Source organism: Coffea arabica, chromosome 5e (assembly GCF_036785885.1).
Source record: "Coffea arabica cultivar ET-39 chromosome 5e, Coffea Arabica ET-39 HiFi, whole genome shotgun sequence".
NCBI lineage: Eukaryota > Viridiplantae > Streptophyta > Magnoliopsida > Gentianales > Rubiaceae > Coffea > Coffea arabica.
Genome location: NC_092318.1, coordinates 36306341 through 36329430, shown reverse-complemented (window position 1 = coordinate 36329430; position 23090 = coordinate 36306341). Strand labels below are relative to the sequence as shown.

At 36.0% G+C, this 23090-nt stretch overlaps 1 long non-coding RNA gene and 1 pseudogene across 1 annotated transcript; both read left to right on the top strand.

The window, feature by feature from the left end:
* Window positions 1–1094: 1094 nt before the first annotated feature.
* Window positions 1095–13678, top strand: LOC113743501 (protein argonaute 16-like; annotated as a pseudogene).
* Window positions 13679–14061: 383 nt separating this feature from the next.
* LOC140006517 (uncharacterized) lies at window positions 14062–17940 on the top strand. The gene is made up of 5 exons (XR_011814179.1): window positions 14062–14878; window positions 14970–15107; window positions 15198–16679; window positions 16842–17440; window positions 17538–17940. It is a non-coding gene; the product is annotated as an uncharacterized lncRNA (long non-coding RNA).
* Window positions 17941–23090: the final 5150 nt, after the last annotated feature.

The following is a 23090-nucleotide window of genomic DNA, read 5'->3' as shown; positions in this document are numbered from 1 at the left end:
GTGTGTGTTGTTTTTAGTCTATCTCCGTTAGCATTGGGTTCATCCCACTAACGTGCCTTTCTGTTTCCGATTTTCTCGACAGACTCGGGTTTAATCCCACTGATCGATTGTCAAGGCATTTCATTTTTATTGCCACTAAACATGGGTCAGTCCCATTAGCATGCATTTTATTTTCACCGCCACTAGCCGGTGGGTCAGTCCCACTAGTGAGCATTTCATTTGCACCGCCACTAGCCGTTGGGTCAGTCCCACTAGTGAGCATTTCTTTTGCATCGCCATTTCATGTTGGGGTCAGTCCCCTTCGGGTCAATCTCGATTTAAATTCCTGTTGGGGTCAGTCCCTTTTTAAATTTCCTGTTCGGGTCAGTCCCATGTTTAAATTGTCTGTTCGGGACAATCCCGTTTAAATTTTCTGTTTGGGTCTGTCCCGTTTTAAATTTTATGTTCGGGTCAGTCCCGTTTAAGTTTCCTGTCCCAGGTCAGTCCCGATTTTAAATTTCCCATTTTAAATTATTGGTTCGGGTCAGTCCCGTTTTAAATTTCTTGTTTGAGTCAGTCCCATTTAAAAATTTTGTTAAAGGGGTCAGTCCTCAGTCGCTCGAGTAGTTTGCAGCCGAATAACACAGGTGAATATTTGGTGTCTACTTCTTTGTCTCAAATTTTTTCAAAACTTAGACAAAGACGGGCAAACTGTAGACACCAAAATTTTAAATTATTGTTATTATTATTTTTTTTTGTGATAATTGTTATCTATTTTTTTTAATCTCGTGGCATTTCAGATCATTATTATTATTACTTATTATTGTATTGTTATTTTTTATTTTTTTATGATCTAGTTGTTTATTTTTATTTTTTTAAGGCTTTCTAGTATTAGGATTTATTAAAAAAAAAAAAGAGAGAGAAAATTGTTCACAAAAATATGTTTATTTTCTTTTGAATTCAATTTTGTAGTGTTTTATTTATCTTGTTAGAATTATTTCATTATGTGTTAAAAGAAAAAAGGGAAGCCAGCTCACGCTTGCATGAGCCACACAGGATTCGAGCCTTTACTTCATATTGCATTTCAAGCAGAAAACATGAAACGAAAAATACAGAGGATGCAAAAAAAAATTTCAGCTCCATTTTCTCTTACTCTTTTTCTCCTCCGTTCGATCATTCGAACAACAAACCACTTGGTTTGATCCAAGGTTATCAAAAGACCCCAGAAATTATGAAGATCCAAGGATGTAAAAAAAGGGCAAGAGAATTGAGTTTTTTCTGAGCCTTAGATGTTAGGTTTCGGGAAGGAGCTTCCCATATAAAAAGCTAAGAATGTGACGGCCAAAAAAAGGGAGGACGGGAACAAAAAAAGCTAGGAAAAGCCAAGAGGACGGCTGAGGATAGCAGATAGGTTTGGCGGCTAGGGTTTGAGAGAGCTAGGAGGGTTGAGTTACGAGAAGAGGAAGGAAACCAAGGAGGGGGAATTCTGGGAACGGCTGAAAAGAAAGGGGTAAGGTACAGCGGCTGGGGTTTTGGGGATGAAAGGTAGAGCTTACGGCTAGGGCATTAGAAAAAAATGGGAGAAGGTTTTGGGAACAGCGGCTGAAGAGAGAGATCGAAAAGGAGAGAGCGAGAGAGGTAGGCAGCCGAGAGTTCTTCGACCGAGAGAAAAGCTTGGCGGCTGGGAAAGAAAAGAAGCTACGAGCTGGGCAGAAAAACAGGAAAGCTGCCGGAAAAAGAAAAGGGAGAAAGGGAGGTTGAGCGAGGAAGAAGCCGAGAGTGTGAGATAGAGAGTAAGGGTGGCGGCTGGGAAAACAGAGAGGAAGAAAACCAGGAAAAGAAAAAGGATAGATCTTCGGCTAGCATCCCCTGCATCAGCGTTGGAATCTTCCGCAACCCAGTTCATGGATTTCGTTTGCCAGAACCGTTCGATTTCTAGGAGCCTCTCCTGTTCGTTTAGCAGCCTAAGTGCTCTCAGGTAATCATGGATCCTTCTCAATCTTGTTTTGAGACGATTTTTATAAGAGATCTGAACCCTTTTATGCATGATTTTCTTCCTTTCCTAAGTTTTGTCGATGCTTGAGGATGATGACTGCAAATCATCCTTTTTCTTTCTTTGGTTGCCGAAGTTGTGACCTGTTTGTCGTTCTTGTTTATGTTTGTCGCTTGACTGGGGATGCCATGAACTTGTTTGCTATCAAAGCTGTGTTTAGAATCTTCTTGTTGCAAACTTAGGAACCAAAAAGCTGTTAGCTTTCGTGCTTTCTTTCCCCTGTGAAACTGAATGGGTGCGGTACGTGAGTTGCAAGTGTCGTTCTTAGTATCTTGTTTGTTCATATGATTTGGGTCTTAGGCTGTTTTCTTGAAGCTTTAGGTTTGAAGTCGGTAGATGTTCATACGCCTTTGTACCGCCGAACCTTGGTTAGGGTTTGATGAACTTGTTTTATTGTCTCCTTGCGCATATGGAAGCCAAAAAATTGCAGAAAAGCAACCAGTGGATTTGAATGACAGTTTTGGGGTCTTAATGCTTTGGGTCAATTCATGTTTAAGTATGTTTGGGACTCTTATGAGGCTCCCGAGAGTCGCTGCAACGAAGTTGGAGTTCTCTACTTTGTTGCAGCAAATAAAATTCTGATCTTTTGGGTTGTTGAAGTTCCGGAAATGGCTTGGATTTCATTTTCGCTCTGTTTGGTGTTTGATAGTAATCCCATGTATGGGCTTGCTCCGTTTTAAAACGGCAATCAGTGGTAACGCAGGCTTGCTGTCTTTGTTGGGCTGTCTCCATTTTTTTTTCTTCCTCCTGTTCGTTCAAGTTGTTTAAGTAGCTGTTTTCTTACATCTCTGTGGAGTCTTGCTCAAATAGCTAGTTTGAAGGATTTTGGTTTGATTGGTATTAAGCGAGGTTTGAGTTGCTGTTTTTCCCCTATAAAGCATACGTGTGTTTGAGAACTTAGGGACAGGAAGCCATCAGTTTCTTTATTTTGTTTTGGGTTTGTTGTCTTGCAAATCTGTTCGAAGTTTCAGCAAACGATCATAGCATTCCTTTGTGTTGTTATCTTCTTCTCCCTTTGTTCCAAGGCATTGTATTCAAATTGAGTTTGATAGCTGTCTTGTGTTTGAGAATGTAATCCGACGAGCTGTGATAGTGAACAATGCAGCAGGGTTCATTTTCGGTTGCTGAAGCATGCGAAAGTAGTTCCAGAAGCTTGTTTTCCTCATAGTTATTTTTTCACAAAAACTTGCACAAAATGCTTTCAAGAATTCATTTGTTAATAGGTGTTTAGCCGGGCTTAGTTAAATTTAGCTCAAAAGTGTTCTGTAAATTTTGTTTTGCCGAAAATTACTTGGAGTTGCAGAAAGCTTCTCGTTTTGCAGAAGAATAAGAAAGCTTTTGATTGCATGCATGCAAATCTTTCGAAATTTCCATTCTAACCTCACATGTTCCTCCTCATGCTACTAAGGTCCAATTATGTTTTAATTTCTTGCGATTAGGTGCTAGAGTAATTGCGTTTTGAACCATTACTTGACCTTATTATTACTCTTGGATCTTTGAAGTTCTCAAAATATTTTAATTGAACTTGAATGATGGGTTAATTTTTGTAATTGGGTCCTTGGTAGTTTTTCTATTTTTGAAATATGATCAATAATTTGCTTTTCTTGGAAATTATGCATTATTTGATTTCATTTAAGTTGAAATTGGGAGGGATTTGGCGATTTTGTTTATACTTTACTATTTAATTGGTGCCTTGACCCTTTTATTGTTTTGAAGCTATTTTTCCTTCATTTGATTACCATTGCAAGGGAGGTACATTCTATCCCTTATTTTAACTTTATTTGACCCTATGTGTTTATGTGATTTATGTGCTCAATTGCATGCCTTTTGAATGTTTTCATTTATTTATCTATTTTATTTGTTTTAGTTATTTTCAATTTCGATCATTTGAAAGGCACTTGAATGCCAAAGTTGTAATAGTTAGGTTATTATTTTATTTATTTTATTCCGTTTCCCCTCTTGGATTGTAGTAGGCTTCCCCCGAATATAATAGTTATGGCTTTATTAGCTTTATTTGCCTTATGTGTGTTTTGCATGTCTATGTGCTATGTGTTACCGCTTTCTTAGGGTCTTGCATCTAGATATCATACTTATGTGTTATGTGCTATATGTGATTTATGTGTTTATATGCTCTTATTAGGTCTTACATGATTTATTTGATTGTAACCGATGTGTGACGTCACCACACTAGTCCAATGCTAGTTGTGGTCAATTTCTCGAATCCACACTAATCCAACGCTAGTTGTGGTCCTTTGTTCCGACTTTTCTCACTAGTCCAATGCTAGTGGGAAATTGTAGACATGGGTTAGTCCAACGCTAGACTCTTAGGAGCCCCTCGAGCGTTAGATCATGGTTGTGTGATAAAATCACTTCATCTCATGCATGTTTTCACTTTTTTAGGATTTTTACCATGTTGCATGACACTTTCTTATATATGTACAACCTTTATCCCATATTCCCTTCTACTTATATCCCTTATTCCGTATTTTCCCTTATATATATATTCCTTACCCCTTTGTATGAAAACATAACATTAGAATTGCAATTCATTTTAGAATTAGGATTAGGGTAGTGCATTTGCTTTATTAGATTAGGGAATACCCCCTTGAATATGGGATATGGACGAGTTTAGCTTTCTAGCCTTAGCACGCTCATATTCCCTCTATTAAAGGAAAATTGAGTCACGAACATTAGTCCCCTGCACCCGACATGATGCACTCCTTTAAGGCGTGTATATTTGTATAATTATTTTATTTCTTTTCTTTCCCTAGAGTCTCATATTTTTGCATTATTCGTGACTTCTCCAAAGAGTTACTATTGGGCATCACAATTAATGTGATTGGCACCATTCAAGGTTTGAAGAGAAATTTTGACCACCCCGATACCCTCCTAGGTCTAGGGTTTGCATTCATATAGTATATCCAAATGTGATAAATCTTTAGGTTAAAATAAAAAAATCTTTGACTAAATCACGCAACTAACCTTGGCTAGGTCGAAAGGGTGCCTCGGATTTTTATCCTTGCCTTCCCTTTCTTCAAATGTGACTCCCGAACCTTTTTCTTTGATTTACGTAAACTAGGAGTCGTTTAAAAGGGATTTTCTACTTTTTCCTTGGAAAAATTCATTTTTAGGTGACTTGGTACACCTTAACTCTATACCAAGTGGCGACTCCGATTTTGTTTTAAAAACCTTTTTTAAACTATTATTTTGGGTCAAATCGTCGCATTTTCAAGCCCCATTTAGTCCCACATTTTTTCATTTTCTTTTTAAATCAAAATTCGTTTTTCAATCAAAAATTGAATCAAAAGCCATTTTTCTAAACTCGTTATTTTTCTTATTAAAAATGGGGCGCGACACTTTGTTTTTTGGTTCATTCCCAATTAGTGCACTTTTGCCATAATTGAAGAGGGCTTATCTAAGTCATTTCCAACCATTTTAATTACTGATAAAAAAAAGTTTATCCATCAAAATCAAATACTAAAAACTCATAGCACAAAGACAATAAAATATATTAGCTTCTATACCAACTTATTCTTGAAAATCAGGGCAATGCTAATCATTCGCAAAGATATCAATGCTTTGGAAAAAAACTATAAAATAGTCTTTTATGATAAAAATGCTCACAAACATAATATCAAGAACTTATGAGATTTTTTTTTTCTGTAATAACAATAGACATAATATCAACAGACATAATATCAAATTATTATGTAACTACAAATTCATAAGTATATAATCAATGATGAGATTATTGTACAATGACTAAGTAAAGCTGTGAACTGGCCATAAAAGGTATAGAATGCAGGATAAAATGAGCAAATAACTGAATCAATTTACCTTCATTTGCTGTAAACTACAGTGCAGTCGTGTGTAATTGCAATTGCTGTTGTGTGTCAACTGCAATTGTTGTCACATAGTTTCTTCAAAAGATTGGTTATCAACAAGTTGCTGTGTATCTAAACAGAGAGAAAATTCTGTGACAATAGCAAAAATGAAGTAGCAATGCAATAACATTAAAATCTACTTTTATTCCACTTAATAATACACTTATGCGTACATAAAGGCATCTAACCTTGCAATTGGTCATCAACATTGTTGCTAGCTGATACATTCTGAGCATTAATGGATTCTTTAGAGCATTTGCTAGGTTCCTTATCCACTATTTCTAAGGGAAAAGCAATCACATTGAATAATCACCATTCATATAGATGACAACTAAGATTAATACTAAATTTGAATAAGTGAGTACAACAAGTGGCATTTGCACCTTTACTAGGAGCAATTTGCATGTCAGGGTTGAGCGGAATTACACCTCTGGTATTGGTTTCTTTTTCATGACATGAGTGAGCGACTTTTTTTTTTTTTTTTTTGCTTTCCTCTTTCGATAGGTCTCTCTCTGTTTGAGACGGCGCAATTCTTTCTCCTTAGGTGATAGCATAGCATATTTCTCCCTCAACTTCTGATTATGGATAGCTTTTTGTGCAACTAGCTTATCACTATCACTATAACTACTCATCCTATGGTATAGCTAAATATGCTTCCTTTATAAGTAAAATTCCCAGAGACCACAAGTACTTTAATATTACTAGCTAAAACTCGCAGATCATAAATAAAAAAGAAAGCTATGAACACATAAACATGATAGAGCTAAAAATGAGAGAAGTAGAAGTTTAGTTGACGCTCATTTGGAAAACATGGACAGGAAAAATAATGAAACTGAATAAACATGGACAATGACAATCTGGCATCCTAACAGGTGAAATGAATAGTTGCAGTGGTAAGAAGTATACAAGTTCTGTAGTATTTGCATGACTAATATAAGAGGTTAATGAAAGATAATGAGTAATTATGCAGAATCAATATGATCCTACTAGATAAATATATGGTGATAAATATAAGTTTAAGAAGGTGTAGCTGAGCTATTAACAACGTCGATTGTTGGATGTTTATAGGTCAACGAAGCATAAAAGCAAGTATGAATGAAATGAAAGTGTTATATAGTATATAACAAAGTAAACAGTAGAATGAAGTCTTTTGAGAGATAAAATTGATGGAAATAATCAAATCTAGAGCAATGCATCACAAACTGTAGGATAATATTAGCTATGGTAGTTTAAAAAATTTCACGTTAGATTATTTAGCATTAAAGCAGATGATCAAGCTAGAATACTGTAGATCTATCTTGTAAATATAGATATGCAGAAAATGTACAGGGAATAAGTGTAATGCATATGAATGACATAATGCTGTAATTGATAATTACGAAAGGTGCTGACTTGCAAGCTGTAAAATATCCTTGTATACTATGTTATTAGTAGTCAACCATTGGATCAAAGGGAGAAGGCTATATGAGAATCTTTACAAAATTGATATTTTTTGCTCTTGATAAAGCAACATATAACTGGCCAAGTGGCCATGTGAAAAAACCGGTTCACATAAGTATATACCAACAAAATTTAAAGTTTGGCCTTGAGCTTTATTAATTGTCATGACAAAGCATAGACACACAGGAAATTGAAGTCTTTCAAATGACATTGGGTAGGCAGGATCATTTTCTATCTGGAAAGATATTCTATGTAAAAAGACTTGTTTGCTTTTGAATTCTCCAGCACTTATAACTGCATCAATAATATTGTTTCTCAAAGATCTACATATTAGCCTCGTTCCATTGCACAGGCCTTCTGGGGGATCAATGTTTCTGAGAAAAATTATTGGGGAATTTGGTTTCAGAATTAGATTGTAGGGGGGGAACCATTGGGTGTTAAGCTATTGGGAAAGTCTTCGAATAGCCCTTGTTTTGAAATGTCAAGTGTTTTATCATGACTAATATAATCTTGAGGCTCACTTGGAAAAATGTCAATTAGCAAGTTGTTTAACTCATTGACAAATTCATTTTTTGTAGTAAGGATTGCTCGATTTACCAATGAAAAATCATTCCTGGAAAAAGCATTTAAATCTGGGTAAACTGTTTTGACAAGTTCAAAAATTGATTCTGTTTGATTTTTGTATGGTATTAGTAATGGGGGAAGGATCCTTACTTTCAACCCTTGTACCATTGGTTCTAGTCCATTTCCTATTCAGAGGAGGTAATCTGTAAATTCTAGATCTGATATTGCTCTCATGTTATCTGTGAGGTATAGTTTATGAAGTTGTGGCCAAATGTATGAAGTTACTGAGTTAGCCTGTACAAAATCTTTCTTTGAACCTTTAATAACAACAAGGAGAACTTGTCTAAAGTCACCACCAAAAACCATAACTTTTGAGCCAAATAATTCTGAAGAATCCATCAAATCTTTTAGTAGTACATCCATACGTTCTATACCAGCTTTGTGGGCCATTAGAGCTTTATTCCAAATAATAAGTTTAGCCGTTTGAATTAGTTTAGCAAGTGCACTTTGTTTACTGATTTTGCACATGTTAGCTGAATTCATATCAATTGGAATCTTGAATCGAGAGTGTGCTGTTCTAACTCTTGGTAATATTGATGCTACGACTCCACAAAAAGCTGTTGCTAATGCTATAAAATCTTTTGACCATACTTCGACTAATAATGCTTGATAAATAAATGTTTTTCCTGTGCCACCTGGTCCATCTATAAAGAAACATCCCTTTTGTTTAATATATAAGGCCTACATTATAGTATCAAAAGCAGTTTTTTGACCAGGATTGAGTTTATTAATTGACATCGAGTCATCCTTTGAAACTTTAATCCTTGTTTCACTAATTGTATCTCTTGCATCTGTGTTTCAGTCATCGAATTTTAGTATTCTTGGCACCAGGCCATAGCTATTGATGTTGCGACCCATAGACTCTAAAAAATTGCTCATTTGATGTAAAACTATGGAATTTTAATACTCTTGGCACCAAGCCATAGCTATTGATGTTACGACCCATAGACTCTAAAAAATTGCTCATTTGATGTAAAACTTTAAATTGAATATCATTCTTGGTTAAGTTTGAGACTCTACTGTAATCTTCAGATAATGATTTTTCGAATTTTAGCCACAGGTTTCTTGGATTTGAGGGAGTAAAGTATACTAACAATGTTGCAAACAACCTTCTTAGGCTACATGGCATATGATAAATGGCAGCTTCTTCTAGACACTGTTCCTGTGAGTTATTTGATTCTAGATATCCTCTAAGTGTATCTATTTCCCAAAATGTACTAACATGAACTCCATTTACAGTTTTTAAATCATCATAAGAAGTTGGAGCTCTAACATGTAGTAAAAGGAGTCTTAGGAAATACAATTCACCTTCAAGAGGATTTGCTGCAACAACTTTGCTTATAGAATCTTTTTGGTTTCTAGTTTCCAAGATCTGGAGCTTGAATACCACACAAAATGCTCAGGGAATTCTTTGTAGGTATATTTGAGACTTTTTGCTGGATCATCTACAGCATTCATACGACAAAATTGGGTGAGCATAGTTCTTTTTCCAAAATTGTTATTGAACACATTGTCAAGACTATCATTTGATCAAAAGAGCATAGATTGAAACTTTTCTAGGTGGAGTTGAAGCTGTATTATAGCAGGCTGCATTTCATAAAGGTGAAATCTATATATTCTCCACATCGCTTCAACTGGACATACCCACCGTGTTGACTGATATTCCTTGATTTCATCAATAACATTAGTGCCATCATCCGAATTCACTTGAAAATGTATCCTTGCATGACCTTTGTATATATACTTATACACATACTTGACCACCTTAATTGTGGAGCAAATTTTTGCATTAATATGGCAATTGAATTGAGCCAATAGATAAGCATTGTATGGCACTATCCATCTGTTGTCTAAGTAGTGCCCTTGGATCAAAATTTTTTTGCCATCATTTCTTCTTCTATATGTTGGATACAAGTTTTCAGAATGTGTAGTTTTTTCTGCCCATGCCTTTGGATAATTGTTCTTACAAGACTTCTTTGATACACCTTGCAAACATACATTATCAGGTTTTTTGTCGCCACGGGCCATGCATCATTTGTTTCTTGACCATTCTAAATAGATGCTCATTTTCTGCTTCGTCAAGTATTTCTATAGAAACTATACGATCATAATCCTCTATTGTATATAATTTGAAAGCAGGCTTGAGGATAATTAGAAAGTGAGCATGAGGCAAACCATGTTTCTGAAATTTTATAACATAAGTATATGCTGCTACTTTTATGTTATGAGAAACATTGGCTTCCATTGGCTGAGGGGATTCTGTCATAGAAATACCTGATTATGCAAATAAGAAACTGTAAGAGGCTAAATCAAGTTCAATAACTATACGAGACTCAGCAAATATTTGCAAAAATAGGATAAAGGATTTCAACCTATGAGAATCTATAGCAAGAATCTATAGCAACTGTCACAGATAGGAGGATCACCTAGCAGATGAAAGCATAGAAATTGTTACATGAAACGTACACTGATAGATATGATTATAACGAGATACACCTGAAATGTTTAGTCCGCTGATTCTTCCACATTTATAGATGGATGTCTTTTCTGAGCAAGAACCTATATGCACATAAGATCGAAAAATGCAATCATAAACATAGAAGGGCAAACAAAAAAAAGAAACAATTTGGTGTAGAAAATTTATAGAGTAATCAACTTGTGTAGGCATCCCTTGTTCAAATGTCGTGAATACAAAAACATGTTTCTTCAGCTTGCGTTCTGATTAAGCATTGCTTTTACACAAAGAGTTACCTTTGGTATCTTGTTGTACAGCTGGTTTGATAAGAATAGATTGTTGTATATTGGCCCCTTTCTCTCCACTTTGTTGTAGAAGCGATTTAATAGCAATAGGCTGTTGGTTATTGTAGTCATTGTTCTGCCGCAGGTCACATGAAACTGGAAGTTCTACACCTATAGCAGTCCAACGTTCAGATAAAAACTACGTTCAGGTAAAGTCTCGATATGAAGTAAAAAGTTTTGATAATTTACATCGTGTTTAGCACAATGCAAATTACAATTTTGAGTTAGATACTTCGTTCAGGTAAAGTCTCAATTGAATTAAAAGGTTTTGATAATTTACATTGTGTTTAGCATGATGCAAATTACAATTTTGAGTTAAATATTGGTGCGGACTTTCCACAGCAACTGGAACCTCTTCTCCATTCGTATGCATCTCTTACAAATTTTGTCTTGAATTTACACATAAAGATTTCTTTTAATCTAGCATTAAGCCAGCGAAGCAGAAAACTCAGAAGCTTAATATAAAGGCAAAATACTAAACATTTATGCTCTTCTCCATTTGTATATATTTCCTGCAGAAATTTGCTCTGAATTACACATAAAGAGTTTTGATCAACCATTAAGCTAGTTAAGCAGAATTCTCAAGAAATTAATATAAAGGTGAAACACTAAACATTTATACTATAGCTTTCATTTCCGGCAAAACTGAATCACATATCGTTACTTTGCTGTTCGTTCACAGAAGACGTTGATGCAGCTGCTTTCCTCTATTGATAGGTTTCCCACTGTATAGCTCGACGAGCTTCTTTTTCTTCTACTGATAAGGAAGCATATTTTCCTCTTAATTTTTGGTTGTAAAGAATCTTCTTATCCGTTAAATGTGCTAGCGCATCACTTGAAGGCATTGTACACTGAATATTCAAAACTAACACTAAGTGTGACAATAATAAATATAGTTTAGAGTTCATAGCATTAATAACAGCAGAAAACAAAGATTTAGTAGAAAGAAGGTGGAACCTAGGTACGGACTTCTGCAAAGAAATAACAAAGGCAGCAAGATCGAGCAGAGAGCTATGGATGCAGAAAATAAAAGCAAAAGAGTAATGAATGCACGCAGCAGGGCAAACGAACAAGAGAAGACTTATTAATCTTGCAATTTCTAATAGCAAAAGTAGAAGGCTACTGTGAAATGACTCTGTTACAAAAGGATTCAAAATGTTTAGTTCATTCAATAAGCATCTATAAGGAGAAAAATGTAATTAAACAACGCAAATCACCTGACTGATAGAAAATGAGCATCAAATCTCATTAATGCTATAGAACAACCAACAGTCCACTAACATCCGGCTGAGGCTTGTAAGAAGGGCAGAAATGACATATTCCCCAACACAAAAGCAGCAGCCAGTTGTACCAGCTCCAACAAAAAGAACAAGCCACAGGCTGAAACAACAAAAATACCCCGGGGAGAGCAGATGAAAACCAGTGAACAGTAGCCCCAAAATGTCTTCTTATCTTGTATAAGGATATATATATATATATATATATATATATATATATATATATTTATTTATTTATTTATTTGTTGAGGTGCTTCTCATGCTGTTGTGATTAAAGATTGTTCAGTTCAGTAGTGTTTTTGTTATTGTTTTTATTCCACAACTCAAAACAAGTATGCACTTGAATATTCATCTCTTTGCTTGGTAAATTTTGATGCAGTTTATCATGTTTCCTGTGTTTAGCTACTTTAGTCTGAAATGTCTATTGTTTTGAGAAGCCATCATTTTGCTTTATGTAGTACTGAGGTTTTTCCAGTGGAGACTTTTTAAGATGAGAACATATATATCTAATGCTGATTCTTCCTTGTGACCATGACAACAATGAACATGTCTCCTTTTCATATAGTGCAGGTCTTAATTTGGTTTGAAGAATGGAAAAGAAAAAAAAAAAAAAGAGTGACAATGAGGTCTGTTCTCAACCTTTGTCCCCTCCACCACCTGTTGTACCACCGGGCGTAAAGCCTGAGAAAGCAGATAGGCCTGAACGTACCTTAATCAGTAGGCCGGGGTTTGGGAGATCTGGGCGACCTGTCTCTCTGCTCACTAACTACTTTAGAGGCTCTGCCAACCACCCAGATGAAATTTTTTATCAATACACGGTAAGTTTCTCTTTTCTGTGATTGGCTTTCATTTCTAAAGCCCATTTTCTTCATCAAGTTCATTGCGAAACAATATATGTATGTTTCTACCAGTTCGGGGCAAGGGAAAACTGTTAACAGCAAGGGAATTGGGAGAAATGTTATGGATAAACTTTTCCAGACCTATTTCTCCGAGTTAGCTGGAAAAAATTTGCATATGATGGAGAAAAAGCTCTATATACAGCACGTCCTCTGCCTAAAATTAAGTCAGCTCCTCGTAGTTCTGCAGGAGTTCATGGTCAAACGGTAAGTAGCACTTCAGTTGACCTTGATTTTCACTTGACTTTCCACATTACACAAGATTCATGGAGTTATTACTCTAATGGAAACACCTTTTTTCACTCTGAAGGGTGAGTCCTTCCCAGACAGGAAGTCCCAGTGAGTCCGGTAAAAGATCAAAGCGTTCTCTGCAATGTAAATCATTTACAGTAGATATCAGTTACGCTGCCAAAATACTCTTGGAGTCAATTTTTCTTGCCCTTCAAGGAGCTGAACCAGAAAGAGTTCAAGGTGCATTAAGAGTTCTTTGATATTGTACTGAGACAACAAGCTGCTAATAGGTACAGCTGAAAATTTTCCATTTTGGTTAACGTTGAGAAATTGCTCTTTCCTCTAAACTCTTTTGATTATGGGCAATGGGTGCCAGGGGTTGCCTTTTGGTGAGGCAGTCGTTCTTCCATGATGGTTTGAGGTTTTTTCACTGATATTGGAGCGGGTGTTACTGATTGTTGGGGATTCCATACAAGCTTTCGGCTGAAGCCTTAGAGGATTCGGATTGTAACCAATGTACATTGCTGTAACCCATTGCTTGTCTTCTGCTTCATTACTATTGCCTGTTAACATTTTTCTTTGTAAATTGGCAGCCTATGAAAAATTATCCATATGATGATGAACCTATCCTCTCTGCTTGCGGTATCTGCATTGAAGAACAGCTTAGTCAAGTTGATGGCCGTGTCCTAGATGCACCAAAGGTGATGTTTCGCACATCTAAATATAGTACAATTGTGCAAGTTATGATATGCTTATATTTTGATAAGCAGTCTTCTTTCCTTTATCCTTGCTTATTACAGTTGAAGGTTAGTAGCAATGAAGATTGCTTCGCTCGTAATGGCCGGTGGAACTTCAACAACAAGGTATTGCCAATTTCTTACGTGTTAAAATGGTGAACTCAGAGCATGTGGCTCTTGCAAGGAGCAGGATAGTTATATATGCTGCCTTAGCAGAAGAGTCATTTTTGTGTTTTTATCTAGTTACCTACTTTCCTCTCTAAACAAGATTATTGTCACCATTGGGGTGCGAAAGGAGGGAAAGAAAGAACGTAGATAAAGTGATGCTAATTCATCAATTTTTTGTGTACTTGTATGACATTGTACTTAATTTAGAAATCTGAGAAGTTTATTTCTGATGCAGTTAGTGATGCATTTTCTTCTTGTAAAGAAACTAGTACATCCAATGAAGATAGAACTTTGGGCAGTTGTCAACTTCTCTGCCCGTTATGACACCAGTTATCTTTCAAGGGAGCTTATTAATTGTGTAAGAAAGAAGGACATTGTATGTTAATCAACATTCTAGCTTCTAATTACTTCAATTTCTTTAAAAAATATGTCCTAAATTCCCTTCGTTTATTCTTCAGCATATAAAACAACCATATTCACTGATAGAGGAAGCCAAAAATCTATAACTTAGCGTTGCAGAATGAGTTCAGATGATGCAGCTTAAGTCCAAGCTTCCTAAAGCTCCTCAATTTCTGCTATGTGTACTGGCAGAGTGGAAAATTTCTGATATATACGTTTAAATTTTCTGGGTAGTGTGACAAAACTTATACTGATTGAGTTCTATTTATGACATCAAGGCCCTTGGAAGAAAATGAATCTCTGTGATCATGGTATTGTTACTCAATGCCTGTCTCCCTCCAAGATCAATGACCAATACCTGACAAATGTACTTCTTAAAATCAATGCTAAGGTAATTGGCTCACCAAAAACAACTCAAGGTATTATTATTTTGTTCTAACATTTCTTTAATATCTTGATGTTTTTGCAATCGTGTTCCATAGCTTGGAGGGATCAATTCGTTGGTATCAATAGAGTGACCCTCGCGTATCCCACTTGTCAAGGATACTCCAACAATGATCTTGGGGATGGATGTCTCTCATGGGCCACCTAACCAATCACTTGTTCCATCTATAGCTGCTGTAATTATGCTACACAGAATTATTGCCTGCACATACCAATTTTGTCTGTGATGCTGAAGTTTTCCCATTTTTCTTATCTTTATTGACCAGTTCGTTGGATCTAGATCTTGTCCATTTGATGTCAAAGTACAGAGCTGCTGTTCGTAAGCAATCATGAAAGTTGGAAATGATTGAATCATTAGCAAATGGAGAAGATGATGGCATCATGAGGCGTGTTTAATTTGGAATTGTCCTTTAGTCTAGTAACATCATTAAGAATTCTGTGGAACTTACAGGCAAACTGAATTACTACATATCTTAATCATATTTCAGCGAACTGCTTTTGGACTTTTATGCTGCAATAATGTGCAAAAACCAGCTCAGATTATTGTTTTCAGGTATACTCTTGTTGAGGCTAAAGCTTATATTGCTGTAGAACTTACACATCTTCACTTAGTAGATTGTTGGTGAACAATTTGCCAGCTTTACATTTATTTAGATGGTTTGTGAAGACTGATTCTAATAACTGACAAATAAGAAGTCGTACATCATCTTCTTTTTCTTTTTTTTTTTTTGGTTGGTGAGGGGGTAGGGGCAATGGTTTTTGGATTATTTCTGCCTATGGCATTAGTTTGCTTCTTTAGTAAGTATCACTCGAGTATAGATGAATGGAATGCAAGGACATTGCTTTTGCTTTGCACAACTAGTCCACCCTGCCCTGGTTTGTGAACTAGACATGTTCGGTTGCATTAATAACATAGTGCTGCCATGACATTTTCAATTGGGAATTCCAGAAATGACATTTGGTTCTTACTTTTAGTGATAGGAAAGCTTATCAGGATGCATATGGCTATTAAAAATAAATCCATTTATGCAGTCTTTTCATGCTAAATATCCATTTGAATTTACACTGGATTGTTGAAAGCTTAGTTGCCTTACTCTTATTCTATGATTGTTTCTTGTTTGGGGTTTAACGATTTTCTCATGCAGGGACAACTTCTGCTTGCTTATTTATCTTTATCGTAAATAAGAACATTTGTTCTATGTGATAAATCAACCATTGTCGTGGTTTATTGACCGTATCTTTCCCTCTCAGGGATGGAGTGAGTGAATCACAACTTAGTCAGGTCCTGAATTTTGAGCATGATCAAATGATAAAGGAATTTCAGCCATTATGCACATCGTGATTTGATGTTTTCCTTTGAGGAAACATTTTCTGCTTGGTCTAGTGAGGTCTTTGGGGGTTTATAGATCTGTCATGTTTTCATAGGATCTTTTCCATTTCCTCCAAATGATTGTACCCTGTCTAATCAAGTGAAGACTTTATTATGTCAATGGTTGTGCGAATATTTTGTAACTCAGAAAGCCATCTGTCGTGCTGTAGTGTCCACAAGCAGGTGTTTAGTCCATCTGGAGTCTGCACCCCTTTTCCTTATTATTTTCTTCGAGGTTTCCAAATTTTTCAGGCTTGCAACGAGTACGCTTACGAGCATCTTGGTGAGGTGGACTTTCCCAAATTCACTGTGATTGTGGCTCAAAAGAATCAACAGACCAAATTATTTCAAGATGGTGCCCCAGAAAATTTTCCACCAGGTCTGCACAGATTAATTATAACTATCATTGTAATTCTTAAGGTCTATCGACATTTCTGCCTTCCCACCTGGTTTTCATGTCTTGCGATTTGCTTTCCTACCTCATTTCAGATGTCTAAGGCTCTGTCTGTCTGTCTCTCTCTCTCTCTCTCAATGTGTGCAGGTACTGTTGTGGACACAAAAGTAGTCCGTCCGAGAAATTATGACTTTTTCATGCGTGCCCAAGCAGGGATGATTTTAAGTTATTAGTATCTGGATTGGGTTTATGTAGTTAAATGGTATTCTAAGTCGTGAAATGATCACCTTGCTAGTAATTTCCTCGATCCGGAGAATACTGAAGGTAGATGCAGAACCTGAAACTTGACATTTAAATAAGACTTAAGATATCGTATAAAAACATCCCTCGTGGTCAACTGAAATACAAGGCGGAATTTTTCCCTTCAAGGTTAAGGAATTGTGTGCCAAAAATGTGTCTATGCTGAAGATAGCTTGGTAATGCTTCGCTTGAAAGTAAAGAAATTTCGCTTTCTTCAATTAACTGGGAACTTCTTGGCCTGCCCACTATCATGTCTGGCTTAATGTGATTGGTTTCTCTCCTGATCACTTACAACACCTCATCCTTTGTCTCTCATGTGTCTAAGATAGAGTGTGTTCTTTTCTTTCCATCGATTTTGCTGCCTCTAGCTTAGCTTCTTCATTTGATTAACATAATTATGTTTGGCTATTGTAGCTGCCAGAGGAGTACCACTGCTATTTCCATTGGTATTTTCACTTTGCTAGATCATTTTGTAATGGTCCATGATTTGAATGTCGTTTGATGGAGAAGGTTGATTTCATAATCTCGTGCATTTCTTTGCAGCGGCTCCCGTTTATTATGTACATCTTGCAGCCCAGCAAATGGGGCAGTTTATAAAGTTTGAGGATTCTTCTGAAACTTCTTCCGAGCACAAGAGTGACATCAATTCACTTGGTAGCATTTGAGTTCCTAAGCTCCCCAGCTAGAGGAAAAGGTTGCACGCTCCATATTCTTTTGCTGAAGTTGCTGATTTTGATTTAAGTACCTGCAATAATTTAGTAATATACTGTTTAGCCAACTCCAACTGTCCATCTTGCAGGCTAGAACCTTTTGAATTAATCCCATCCTCCTCCTCAATCTAGAAAACCTTGAGGATTTGCAGGATTTATTATGTCAGCTCTGACATATTGTAGAACCATGTCCTTGAAATAACTTCATTTTTTGCTGATTATGTGCATTGCACCAACTGTAGGATTCTTGGGCATATTAATTCGAAGTTCATCTCGGTGGGATGTTAGATCTCAACTACTGTCATATCTTCTACCATGTAACTATCTCCCTCTTGCATATTCTTCGCTTTTCCCAGCAGTTGCTATTGATGGTTTTTTAAGCCGAAGTTGTGATAAAAATGGTGGAGAAACTCGATTCATCTGTTTCAGTTTCGTCTAGACTCAATATCTTGAAAGCAGATTGATTCATCCTTTATTGGGCTATGAAACGCAAGTACCATGGAGAAGAGGACAGAACAAAAGCAGCATTACATGCTCGTGATGATATTGACACTTGAACTAAGGGAAATCAGGAATACTTGCTATTACAGAGCATGCAAAAAGTGATGTTCTCAGAACTGTTTCTTTCTTCTGCAAATATTTTCTTCAAGTTCCTGACTTGAGAGAAAGAAGTTACTCTTCTGGGCTTCTGTTACGATTTAAGAATGCAGCAAGTCACCATTGACTTGAAATTTTTCAAGGAGAATCTAAAATGGTTGTTAAGACATTGGTTTTATAGTCTTAATAATGTAAATTTAATATGCTGTGCTAAGCAATTCCAATCCAGTGGTGTAATCTAATTCTAGCAAATGGACGAAAGTTTAATCTAAGCCAGTTTGTATTTCTGCAACGTTTCTCTATTCGGCATTGCCATAAATCCAGTGGTTTAATTAGTTTACTGAATAACTAAAGTCCAATTAAAAGTGTAAGAAGTGATCTGAACAAAGAAATAATCCTTCTGAGTCAGTCAATCATTAGATACATCTGAAACTTAGCCTTAGATTTCTATGTATCACATTAGGTCAACCGGAACTCTTAGGGTCAGTTCTAGACAGAATGAAGGATTATTTCCGGTTGACCTAATGTAATACGTAGAAATCTAACTAGACAGAATTAGTTCTAGATTAGGGCACGTTAGATTTCAACTAGATTTAACAGTTCTAAACAGAATGAAACATATGTAGAACACCAATAATAATTAGAGTAAGTTTTTTTTATGCACTGTTAGTGTAGAAAATTTTTTATACTAGCAAGTTTAAATCATGCCAAATAATATGAATTTAATTTAAAATTCAAATCATACACACGTGATATACATTCATAACTATTAGTATAAAAAAATTTCCACATTTCAATGTATAAAAAATTAATCCTAATAATTAACTTTTTCAATGTAAACAAAACCAGCCACGTTGACTAGAGTTGCACATAAAAGCTTACTTTGAATGCACAAAGGTCCTCGTCCCCTTAAATTTCGGAAACTCGGTCGTATCAATTGAGTTTTCTGTTTTCTTACAGTAGAGTGGCAAAACTCTAACCACTTCTCACTATGAGATTCTAAATATTACAGTGTCATAGGACTCGAAACTCTACTCTACTCTACTCCAACACTTTTCCAAGGTACTACACATTGAAGTTACAATTTCACTCATTACAATAACCCTCGTCAAAGTTACAAACTCAACTAGCTCGCTTACAATTTTATAAGATTGACGAGACTCGATATAACCCATGGTTCGCCATCTCGGCCAAGTCCGATATGACTTGGCCGAGTCATAACTGGAACGGAAGAAACTGGCAAGATACCAATTTCCGAATCATGGATAATTTCATATCCACGGCAGCTCGCTCTGACACGACCAATATTGACCGATTCAAATCCATGATGCATGAAATCGGTCAAAATATTCAAGTTAATTCGGAGTCAACTTGGATATTTTTTTAGATTGTACCTTTTTTGATATTTTCTATTTTTAGTAATTTTTTTAGATTTTTTTTGAAAATTTTTATGTGCTATATAATGTGCGTATCACCTGATATTCAACCAATATACTGTGACGGATATGGAACAATCGCGACCATGACCTGAGACCACGAATCATGATATAACCTCTGTAGGCAACTTTGAAAGGTTTAAGAGATTTCTCAAAGCACAAGTTAGCCCAAAATGTGTACTTTCTGCATCTATTTGAATGAAAAGAATATAACATTTAAAAAGAAAAGGCTCCTAAACCTGAAAAATGTCTTGACATGAAATGCACATCTAAAAGATTTTAGACTAAAAGATCTTCCCCGGACTGTTACAATAACGTCAGAAAATTACGTTATGAAATTTGCCTATCACAATTCTTGAAATTTACAATCGATGTGCTAACTCCGCAGCTGCTTAGATCCAAAAACAAGTTTCCAAGATCTGGTGCAAGAACAGCTCCAATAAAAAAAAAAAAAAAAACTTTCAATTTGCTATGATTTAACATAAATTTTTTCAAGTTGTGTTAGCCATCTTGAAGTGAACTCCACTTTGTTTTTATGATTTATATTTGGGAAAAATTCACTTTTCGTTCCTAAACTTTGAGTTAGGGACACATTTCATCTCCAAACTTTTAGACGCACTACATTTAGTACATAAATTAATTATTTTTTGCCACATTTAGTCCAAAAATAGTAAATTGCTTAATTTCGATGGAAAAAGTCACGTGTTTGGCACGTGACCGTTAAGTAAAAACAATTTCTCAGTCAAAATCAACAGCCATGTCAACCTTCTCAATCCAAATTGAATATTTTACCCTTTTTGGACTAAATGTGGTCCAAAATAATTAATTCATGTAGTAAATGTGGTGCTTCTAAAAGTTTGGGGACGAAATGTATCTCTAACTCAAAGTTCAAGGATGAAAATTGAAATTTTCCCATTTGTATTTTCCTCGATCCCTCTACCTCAGTTCGTTAAACAATGAAGGGATCTGTCAGGGATCTATCATTGATTTGTAAATTAAATATGTATTAGTGCCACTTAATTAATTCAGATATTCAATTTTTCGTTATCAAGCAGTTTGAATATATTAAGACTGAATATATTAACTTTAAGTACTGAACTGAGGTATAACTCATTAAACAAACATCTAGTTATTTAAATAGAAGGACAAATTTTTAAATGCAATGTGCTACTTACCTTTTCTTTTCTCTCCTAAGACTGCCAAACAACCCAAATTACAATTCTAATAATTTCTCTTCCCTTCTTTTCTTTTCCAATTCAAACTTTCTTTTCTTTACTTTCGCGCCTAACTCCCACATTAGGCATTGGTGTTTAGAGGTAGCTAATGTCGCCTGCAACTACAGCTGCAAGGCCTTCACAACTTGCAAAGGCAAACCTAACTGTTTTCAGACAAATACTCATCGAACTCTTTTATAACAATTTTACCAGGTCAAAACTTGGTTGATTGAGCTAACATTGATACTACAGGTACCCTTTCCTTGAATTTGTTAATCTTATAAAAAATTTCCTACGCAACAACGACGTTTTCGATATCCTTTCCACCCGGAATGAAGCTATCTTGATAAGGCTTGAGGCAATAAAGTCTGAAGCAGTAGAAGAGAATCGTAAAATTTGAATTTGGAAAGAAGCTAAAAAGGAGAAAACGAGAGGGAACAACTGAAGCAAACACTTGAACAAAACCTTTCACTATAAGAAATTTCCATATCAATGTGACCAACAATATTTTTCGCCAGTTCGGACTTTCGCTATGAAGCCCCAATCCATTGGCAGCCACTCTAGTCTCCCCACACTCTGATCTGGAGGCCACTGGAAGGCTGCAAAACAAATCAAACAGTTTCCTTTTCTTCATCAAAGCACACCGCCAAAATATAACATAATTTAGACTTTTGAGGGCTATGGTATACTATCAACATGACTGAAGGATTGTCAACAATACCACACCAAAATAAACAATTATGCACTGACTGTAGCATGCGCATCAGAACCATCAAAGCCAAAAAAGGCAGTAAAATGAGCTAATGAAAAGCAATTTGGGAGAGGGAGGGAGTTCAGAGATGTTAATTTGGTGAGGTTATAATTTATAAAGTATTATGAAATAATTAAATATTGTGGATGTCTATCATTTTTATCTCATCCCCTAAACGGTGACAAGTCTTTTCACTTTCTTTGAGGTAATAAAACTGTTACAACCTTTGAGGTGATAGAGCTGGCACGACTTTCAATAAAACTGGCATGACAATCGATAAAGCTACCATGTCTTTCAAAAAGATAGTTTCACCATTTTGAAAAAACTAGCCGCTGTACTTCTTCCCTATAAATAGGAGTTAACCCCCTCTTGTATCTATGATAGAAAAGTAATAGAAAATTGAGGTTTCATTTAAGTGAGTGAAAAAATAGTTCTTTTCTTACTTTTCTCTTCTCCTGAGCTCTTTAGTTTTCCTGTTTTTCTTAATATAATACCTACCACATAAACAACTCAAATCTTATATCACATTAGCATAAGTTTCGTAGCATGTTATTAGCACAATACTTTATCTAGATTCTATTAGTGTCAAATCAACTGTTAGGAATTTCCCCGGGGAACTCTTGACGAACTATTGAGGTAAATTTCTTTCTAACAAATTTATTTCAATTTATTATGGCTACTTTTTGAATGATCACAAAGTACAAGTGCCTAGTACTAAGCAGCCACTAAGCACAAATGTGACGCCCCCACTTCTCCCTAAGGCGAACCAAAGGGTATCCGCGTAACGCCTGCCTAGCTCTCGCCAGGACTCAAGCAATTCCATTCAACTTATAGCCGGACCACACAATACAAGCCAATAATTTAGATACAATAAATGCGGAAGTATTCAAACTTAATAATAGTCATCCATTCTCCAAACCACACGTCAGAATACAGATTACATTTTGTCCAAAGGGTCACATCACGGGGTACCTATCAGCTTGCCACCCGCACGCGGGCATCCCCTACGAAGAGTTTCGCTTCGTGACTCTTCACGAACGAGAGGCTCGGGGCTTTTCCAGACGAAGGACTTAAGGTCCCAACTGTCGGCATATGGCTCTGATACCAACTGTAACAGTTCTCAGGGTCACATTTTCATACCAAAAGTACAATTCTAAAACCAAAGGCATAACCAAAAGTAATAACAAGCCCTAAACAAAAGTACATCAAGAGGGCTTCTCCATTTTACCTCCGAGTTCAAACCTGTTAAGGAAAACAAATCTACAGGGTGAGCAAAACGCTCGTGAGGCCAAGAACACACATGCAGACACATAGTTCAGATAACAAGCCCAAATACAATTCAGGTAATAGCTTGCAAGTAATTAATAACGCCAACAAAGCGTAACCAG